The sequence below is a fragment of the Linepithema humile genome, chromosome 1 (genome assembly GCF_040581485.1).
Source record: "Linepithema humile isolate Giens D197 chromosome 1, Lhum_UNIL_v1.0, whole genome shotgun sequence".
Taxonomy (NCBI): Eukaryota; Metazoa; Arthropoda; class Insecta; order Hymenoptera; family Formicidae; genus Linepithema; species Linepithema humile.
This window is the reverse complement of record NC_090128.1, coordinates 37237337-37244290: the sequence shown is the minus strand read 5'-3', so window position 1 is coordinate 37244290 and position 6954 is coordinate 37237337. Positions and strand designations below refer to the sequence as shown.

Genomic DNA, 6954 nt, shown 5'->3' with positions numbered 1-6954 from the left:
TTTTTATTATATATACAACAGCTTTTTTTTTAGATATATACGACAGGTTTTTTTGAAAGGTTCTAAATATGTACGACAATTTTGTTGACAGATAAAGCAATACTGTTTTGTTTTGGTTAATATATACGACAGCTTTATGTACAAGAGTTTTATAGAAGAGTTTTATAGAAATAGTTAATAACTTTTTTCATAGTTCTTTAGTCCCTTGGCGCCATTTCTGATATCATATTTTTTTGTAGTTTTATTATATATACAACAGCTTTTTTTTAGATATATACGACAGGTTCTTTGGAAAGGTTCTAAATATGTACAATTTTTTGACAGGTAAAGCAATACTGTTTTGTTTTGGTTGTGACAAGAGCGTGTACTTGGCGCCTTTTTTTACCTTTTTTTAAAAAGGTAATTTTTTGATAAATATCATTTCTTTTTGTTTAGTAATATACAGGGTGTTCCATTATAAAACATCCACGCAAATTACTCCGAAGATAAGGGTGATAGCAAAAAATGACCTTAACAAACGTTGTAGGATTAAAAAGGGGCCAACTGAGGGTGACCTTGACTTTGACCTCGCAGTTGATTTTCAAGGTCATTTGAAGGTCAGAGTAATTTTTTTAAACAAAAACCCCTATTTTTGATTCCAAAATCTAATAGCTGGTGTCAAGAGCTTTTCAAAACACTATAATAAAGTTATTTTTTATTAAGTACTTTTCGAGTTATGAGGCTTGTAAATTACAGTATTTTGACATAAAATACAAAATATCTTGTAAAACATTCAATTTTTGGGAATCATACCTTAATACTTTTATGCATAAAATAATGAGACAAATCAATTGATATAAAGAAAACACATAGTTGCTTTCAAGAATAAATATGTAATTTGCAACATGCAACTGCATACTTTTTTTTAAAACCAATGTGTTTTCTTTATACCAATTGATTCGTCTTATTATTTTATGCATAAAAGTATTAAGGTAAAATTCCCAAAAATTGAATGTTTTACAAGATATTTTGAATTTTATGTCAAAATACTGTAATTTACAAGCCTCATAACTCGAAAAGTACTTAATGAAAAATAACTTCATTATAGTGTTTTGAAAAGCTCTTGACACCAGCTATTAGATTTTGGAATCAAAAATAGAGGTTTTTATTTTAAAAAATTACTCTGACCTTCAAATGACCTTGAAAATCAACTGCGAGGTCAAAGTCAAGGTCACCCTTAGTTGGCCCCTTTTTAATCCTACAACGTTTGTTAAGGTCATTTTTTGCTATCACCCTTATCTTCGGAGTAATTTGCGTGGATATTTTATAATGGGACACCCTGTATATATATATATTTAGTATACATAGAACAGAAATATTAAACTTTAAGCTATTTAATTTTATTTATTTTAGACAAATCATACACTAAAGTCTCTAAACAATTGTCACATAAGGCATAGTGATAATTGGTATGATTGTATAAATTTTAATTTTACCATACATCAAAAAGCACATGATTCGAGACTTTAGTGTATGATTTGTCTAAAATAAATAAAATTAAATATCAAAGTTTAATATTTCTGTTCGAAAAGGTTATGTAAAAATATCAAATCGTAAGCGCGCACCGCGCGGCTTTTCAGCGCCATCAACGCACCTAACGTCAGAAATCGGAAATTTGACATTTTAGCTGGACATTTTATCTTATTATATTCAACATTTCGACTTTGAACTATTATAACTTTTTTTCTACAGCACCTACAGTAAAAACAAGCATACTTTTCTTATATAATTTGGGTATGCGCTACTATCGATTGAGCATATTATCAACTCAATCGGCCCAGCCGTTATTGAGTCCGATAATCTCGGTTCGTCTCAACTCTCGGGCTCGCGTATAAAGAGAGACACGGTCGGTCTTGCGCCTGCGTTGCGCGCTGCGCGTGACCTTGGCGCGAGACACTACCGTGTCTCTTGATAAAAAAGTTATATAAATAGTTAAATAAATTATGCGCTAATTATGCCCTCACTAAATCTACATAGAAAAAATTTTGCGCTTTTTTAGTATAGCAAAAAAAAATTTTTTTGTGAGAGGAAGCTGAGTGGACAGTCAATGAGCTTCCCTATCCATTAATAACACATATTTAACTATTAGTACTTTTACTGAGAGGCAAACCATTAATATTCACTAACAATATTATCTTATTAAAAAATTTCCCTGTCAGCGAACGCAACTTCTTGACTGCATTTGCTAATTCAAGGTGCGAGTACAAGCCTGGTTCGACGACTTTGAAGGTCTGCCTAGGTGAAGTCAATAGCGATCTGGGATCACTGGATAAATATGAAAATCCTGAAGAGGCTTTCTAAGGTTCTTTCTAAGGTTTTCAGCAATAGTAACAGTTTCCTTGTAGTATTGTTTTGGTACATGACAAGTCACTATTAATGAACGCAGGTTAATTTTTTTTTTTTTTTTTTTTTATTGAAAGCCAATATGGCTAGCAAGTAATTGAACCAGTCAAAGTAGACCATTTTACAATATAGTTGTCAAAGAGATAACGACGTTGAAGTTGCATGGCTTTACAGTTAAGGCCACGCAGGTTAATTAAAAATCTATTTTCCAGCACCACTATTAGCCGTTGTAATATCTATATCAGTAGATTTGTAATCAGGAACAGCGTCATCATAATCATGATAAAATGCATCATCTAGACCAGCGCTCGGAATTAGTTGCACATTTTGAGCCGATTCAGGAGACGACGCCTCCTGTTCCCCCACTACCGCCCGGCCGCTGGCGGCCGAGCCGCCGATAGCTCTAACGCAGGAGCGTTTTATATAAGAAATAGGCTGGGTTGTTGAGGCACCTCTCAGAAAATAGTAATATTTTCTTTGCTACATAAATAATGTTTATTTTCATTAATAGTTAAATATATATATATTATGTATTAATGAAAATAAACATTATTTATGTAGTGAAGAAAATGGTACGATTTCCTGAGAGATGCCTAAACAATCCAGCCTATTTCTAATATAAAACGCTCCTGAGTCAGAGCTATCGGCGGCTCGGCCGCCAGCGGCCTGGCGGTAGTGGGGGAACAGGAGACGTCGTTTCCTGAATCGACCCGAAATGTGCAACTAATTCCGAGCGCTGATCTAGACAATGTTCTACATGTGTTCACTCCCAATCTGATGTTGACGCAACAGAGTTGCGTGAAGTATATTCGGAATCAAAGGAGAAATCGTAAATATTTTTATTTACCAATTCAAGACACCTATTCATACTACGAAAAACATTTTTATAAAAATTGGAATTGATACACTTACGTTTTAGCATGTTTCTGCGGGATCTAATTTATAAATGTAATTTTGATAAATGTTAATAAAAATTAACTATGTATTTTTTATTTATATTTCTGTAATTATTAAATATAAATTTAAGTATATAAATATTATTTAAGTATAATAATGTTCAGTGACTATAATCTTGAAAGTAATACACAAATTTCTCTGTTTTACGTACAGCAAATTTATTAAATATATGTACCTATTTAAATGCTGCATTATACACTTATATAATCCAATATTACATAATTGAAAAAAATAATGTTTGTTATAATTCTTTCTTTATTTTTTCTAAAGAGATAACTGACGATTCATGTTAAGTAACGACTATGTAGCATTGGGTGCCCAGTTTTTTTATTTGTTTATCGCCATACTGTGTTTATGGTATCAGAAGACGCAAAAGTGTCTCCGGCCAAGTTCAAAAAACGACACTACTAAGTCAGGAAAAGAGTCTCTGGCAAAGTTCAGAAAATGACACTACTAAGTCTCTTATCCTGCGCGCACAAAGTCGACTTTTCGGGGGTTTGTAGCAACTAAAATATAAAAAATTTTATAAAAACACATAGTATATCCTTAAAGGCGGCACGACTAATTTGAGCCAAAAAAAAATTAAAATTGGTCCGGCCAACCGGAGATACAAGCGGTCAAAAAATGATGTTGGTAATGCAAAAATTAAGAAACGTCGTCTCCTTATTTTTCTCCTGTGTCCGCAGGGGCGGATGAAGAATATACGGGGCCCAGGGTATTATCATTATCATTAAAATTTACGGGAATTTCTCGCACCAGGTGCCAAGAGTCGACGATTTCGACTTCTCCGAGTTGCGCTACGGGAATTCCTCGCACCAGGTGTCAAAGGTCGACGAATTCGACTTTCACGAGTTGCGCTACAGGAATTTTTTGCAGTAGATGCAAAGGGTCGACGAATTCGACTTCCCCGAGTTGCGCTACGGGAATTCCTCGCACCAGGTCTCAAAGGTCGACGAATTCAACTTTTGCGAGTTGCGCTACGTGCATTTCTTGCACCAGGTGCCAAGGGTCAATGAATTCGACTTCCCCAAGTTGCACTACGAAAATTTCGCAAACATGAAAAAGAGAGAGAGAGACAGATATGACATATTTTGATATAAAATCTAAAATTTCTTAAAATATTTAGTTATCGATAATCTTATCGTAATATTTTTATGCGCAAAATAATAAAACGAATCAATACGTGTAAAAAAACCCATTATTATTTTGAAGAAAAAATATGTAATTTACAATGTACTTTTTTTAACAATTATGCGTTTTCTTTATACCACTTCTCATTATTCTAACCATAAAAGTATTACGGTAAGATTATCCATAACTTAATATTTTCAGAGATATTTTAATTTAAATTTTATATCAAATATTAAATATGTCAGATTAAGATATAAAATAACTCGAAGAGTATTAAAAAGAACTTCTGCAAAGTATGAAAAAGAAAATTATATCCTTTATCTTGTTAATATTTTATTAACAAATAAACTGCCACGTAATAGAATTTTATTAGTATTAATGAACGAAGAATACATCGACGTCGACATTGATCCAGTCGCAAAGCTTATAATGTAAAATAATTTAGTTATGTTATTAAGTTAATATAAATGTTACATTCGAAATGTAGAAAAATAATTGAAAAATAATTTAAATGTACCTGTCATATAATTAATTTTGTACATTTCTGTACATTTTTATATTAACTTAATTACATATTAACTAAACTATTTTACATTATAACACGTCTTGTGTTTTATATAGCATTTCAGTCATGTGAAACAGATGTTTTATTTGTAATATTAGAAAATAACTAATTACATAAGTCTTGCGTTTGATATCACAGTTACGTTATGTGAAACACAATAAATGTCCTTTTGAATGTTCTAACTTAATTATTTTATGTTCATATGTCGCTGATTTGATATCATAGTTTATATAAGTGTTACATCCGAAATGTACAACAATAATTAAAAAATAATTTCAATTCTGTTACATAATTAATTTTGTGCATTTATATTAACTTAATTACATATTAACTAAAATATTTCACATTATAACACAAGTATTGTGTTTCATATCACACTTATGTCCTGTGAAACAGATGTTTTATTGGTAATATTAAAAAATAACTAATAACTTAAATATTGCGTTTGATATCACAATTACGCTAGGTGAAACATAATAAGTGTCATTTTGAATGTTCTAACTAAATTATTTTATGTTTAACATGTCTTTGATATCATATCATAGTTTTTTTTGCATATTTTATAAAAATTTCAACATAACCGTGATATGAAGCAAAGATATTTCATATCAGCTATCCATAACTTCATATCAATGGGGCAGTTAAATCGAAGACATGTTACAACTAAAAATAGTTTAGTTTGAATATTTGAAATAAAACATCTGTTTCATAGAATGTAAGTGTGATATAAAACAAAATTACTTGTGTTAGAATGTAAAATAATTTAGTTAATATATAACTGACTTAATATAAATGTTACATTCAAAATGTGCAAAAATAATTGTAAAATAATTTTAATTCTGTCACATAATTAATTTTGTACATTTATAAAAAAGTAGGCGATATAGCACAAAAATTCATAAATGATAAGGTCTGGCCAAGTTCCAAAAAAGACACTCCAATATGTTTATATTTTAATAATTATCTAAATTTTTAATATATCACCAACATGAAAAGTAACTGATATATTATTTAAGGTGAAAATTCAAAATAAACATATATAAAATATATATAAAATGTATAAATAAAACTGATCAAAATTTGATTTTAAAAAATATAATTAAAATAACAAAATATTTATTAAAAAATACAAAAAAAACTTGGCGCTGCTAATGGGCTTCGCCCCTCCCCTTTAATCACCTCCCCCCCACCCCCAGCGCAACCCTTTGTAACATTCTCCTTCATCTCCGTCGAGGAATCCCTCCGCCCCTCCAACCCTCTTTACACCTTAAAGTATTATGAAACAATGAAAATGAGTAATAATGTAATAATTAGAATGATTAATTGACATCATGTAATTAATTGACATTATGTAAGTTAACATGTTGTTCGGTGTGGCAGCGCCAAGTTTTTTGTATTTTTTAATAAATATTTTGTTATTTTAATTACATTTTTTTAAATCAAATTTTGATCAGTTTTATTTATACATTTTATATATATTTTATATATGTTTATTTTGAATTTGCACCTTGAATAATATATCAGTTACTTTTCATGTTGGTGATATATTAAAAATTTAGATAATTATTAAAATATAAACATATTTGAGTGTCTTTTTTGAAACTTGGCCAGACCTTATCATTTATGAATTTTTGTGCTATACTGTATATGCTTGAAAACCACGTGGCATAGTAAGCATTCCTAGAACATACTATGTATATTCATAGAAACAATCCATGTGAATATTCCACGTACATTCTATGTGAATATTTATAGAACATTGAGAATATTCCATGGACACTCAAGGAACATTTCATACAAATATTCACTAGACATACCGTGTGAATGTTTATGGAATATTCAGAACATTCCAGGAAAGGTCAAGGAGCATCTACGCAAATATTTCTGTGAAAGAACGTTCGAATCATATACGAACATTC

The 6954-nt window shown here is 30.5% G+C and overlaps 1 long non-coding RNA gene across 1 annotated transcript; it reads left to right on the top strand.

The window, feature by feature from the left end:
- Positions 1–6: 6 nt before the first annotated feature.
- On the top strand, positions 7–4403 carry LOC136996996 (uncharacterized). Its single transcript, XR_010887823.1, has 2 exons — positions 7–399; positions 2235–4403. It is a non-coding gene; the product is annotated as an uncharacterized lncRNA (long non-coding RNA).
- Positions 4404–6954: the final 2551 nt, after the last annotated feature.